Here is a 2,796-nt window from a genome sequence, read left to right on the forward strand (position 1 = left end):
ACACACACACACACACACACACACACACACACACACACACACACACACACACACACACATTTTCCTTACAGTGCAGTTTGTAATTAGAACCAGTCCTGGACCTCCCTTCAGTGACCCCATTGTGTGTCTGGAAATCACAGTCTAGGTTTTCCCGGAAAGTAAATGAGAAGAGAGGGAGTGAGCAGGGGTCTCTTCTATTTCTCTGTCTCAGCTCAGATATTGTCTCTCCTCCTGACTGGACTTCATCACAGAGTGCTGAATTCCAGTCAGATGAGCACTTGGTGTCCTGGACACATAAAACATCTACACCTTCCATCTCTGCATCATATCAGCAGCTCTCTACCTTTACCTGTCATTATCCCTGAAGTTAAAGCTGTCACTCTTGACTTCCATCTTCTCTCTTTTTCCTGACACATTTCTCTTCTTTGACTAACATTAGCAACATTTCCATCATCACCATGTTTGTCAACAGCAGCGTTGCTGGCCATTGTTAACCCGGGTCTTGACCGATCTGTTATGGTGTCACTTGGGTGAACTTGTATGTTTGTTTTGGTAAAAGTTTTTTACATCCTATGTCCTTCCTGACACAACCCTGACCATTTACCTGTGCATAGGACTGGGACATGAGAGACACTGGCTTCTTGTCCCTAGTGGTCTTAATTGTTCTAAATGATCCTTGTAAAATTAAGCTGATAAAAAAAAAAACAGGAAGAGCAATAACTTGAGGAATCTAATCACTGAGGTCCAGGGAGAAAAGTCCACTCAGTTTTTTTCTGAGGACAAGGTAAACCTGCAATGTAATATTTCATGTACTGCATCAGAAAAAAGTAAAAACTGGAATTCAACACATTTTTAGGCATACCCGAGACAAGAAAATACCTCCAAAACAAGTGGATGTAAACTCTACTAGTAACATATGTGCAGTGTACTTCAAGTTGAACTCACAAATATTTTTGGATCAAACCCCGCAACTGTCTTTTATTCTCTTTCAGCTTTCTGTCTTTCTGCTCTAAAATTACCATCCATCATATTTCTACATGGGCCGTCCAGGCTGAAAGAAAGAAACAAAAATTCTCTCCCTTCCTGTCTCCATATAATTCCTTAAATTTGTGGTTGTTTTGTTTGAAAAAAAAGTGTATGTAATTGAAGGTATCATTCTTGAGTTATTGGCAGTAAATAAGTGCAATGCTCAGACAAGAGAGATCAGACTTGGAGCCTCAGTGTTGAGCCAAACCAACACTCAGCCTGTGGCTTTACAAGCTGCACTTCTGTCAACCCCAAATCCTGTGGCAGCCATTTTGTTTACTCACTTTTATATAAGTAATAATTAGCTTTGAGTGGCCCAGTTGATTTACAGTGCAGCTGTAAAGTTGTGAGGATAGTTTTTAGTTCAACTAATGACTCAAACATTAGAAATTAAATGTACAGAAAAGAACTTTGGGGGTACATCATTGTCTGCTTATGTGTTAAATATCAGAGGAAGCAATCAGATTAAACAAGCCTTCAAAGTGTCATCATGAGTCATCGTGGACTCATTCTTATCTTCTCATATAGTATACCTCCTTACTCATTTTTTCTCCAAGCCAAGAGGACACAAAATCTCCAACTTTATTAGCAGAAATGCAGCCCTACACTTGCAGGAAATGTCCAGCTAAACGTTGAACACAACTCTCTAATCCATGAATGAACAAACTGTTTTCTGATACAGCTCAATAGTCCTAATTGTGACCCATTTGTACAGAGAAATATTGGACAGTTAAGGTTCTGAACTCAGCATTAGGGATAGGATGAGTAGTTGCTACGCTTCCTCATTAAGAGGAACCAGTGGAACACCTGGAGAGGATGTCTTCTGGATTCTTTCCAAAGGAGGTGTTTCAGACATGTTCCACTGGTTTGAAACCTTTGGGCAGAACCAGGACTTGCTGGACAGATTGTATCTCACAGCTGGCCTGGAAAGGGCTTGCAGACTTTTTGGATGAGTTGGATGAGGCAGCTGGGGAGGTCTAAGGATTTCTGCTTAAACTGTTGACCTGATAACCCAGTCTTTGATGAGCAGCAGAAATAGGATGGATAGATGTCTGCAGGGCTGTACCTTTTGTAGCTCATAGCACTGGCTCTACACAGGTTGCTGGTTTTGTAGCACAGAACAAAAAACTGTAGCACCAGCATAAAACGTATATTGTAGCCTTTAAAACCAAATGCAAGAATCGTGGGAACTGTTTTAGGACGTAGGGCTGGATTATATGGCAAAAAAATGATCACAATATATTTTCTTATYATCCTCTCTCAATTATTATCACAATGTTTTTATTATCCTAAAAAGTGTGCACTTATAAAGTGAATCTCACATTAATAAAGTTATCCTTTTGTAAATAAAAAATGTTTTAGAATTGAATTTCGCATTAAATACATCATAAAGAAACAATTTGATTCCGCACACACGACAAAAAAAAAAAAAAAAATCTCGGATAAACTCTCACCTCACTTCTGAGTGTTGATGAGTTTGCAGCGTGTCACTCAGATCCTGGTCCTCTGTGATGTGACTCAGACAGAAAGTAGTCGTCACATGTATTCTAACACCTCCAGCCCATCGTTACCCTATCATAGTTTTGAAGAATGTTTTTGTTTTAGCAACTCTGTTTCACCACGTGCGTCACAGCTGACTTTTTTCCTTTTTTTTGTTCATTTCATTTCATAAAAAAAACACATTACATACAACAAAACAATACAAATCAGATAAAACAAAAGGCAGCAGCAGAAGAAAAAAAATCTTATATCTGCTCCTATATATATATA

At 39.0% G+C, this 2,796-nt stretch overlaps 1 protein-coding gene across 3 annotated transcripts in view; it reads left to right on the forward strand.

Annotated features, from left to right (window-relative positions):
* Positions 1–2,796, forward strand: part of afap1 (actin filament associated protein 1) — a 134,353-nt gene that overhangs the window by 62,836 nt on the left and 68,721 nt on the right. The gene's annotated exons all lie outside the window — the stretch shown is intronic.

This window comes from Austrofundulus limnaeus, unplaced genomic scaffold (assembly GCF_001266775.1).
Source record: "Austrofundulus limnaeus strain Quisiro unplaced genomic scaffold, Austrofundulus_limnaeus-1.0 Scaffold169, whole genome shotgun sequence".
NCBI classification, from domain to species: Eukaryota; Metazoa; Chordata; class Actinopteri; order Cyprinodontiformes; family Rivulidae; genus Austrofundulus; species Austrofundulus limnaeus.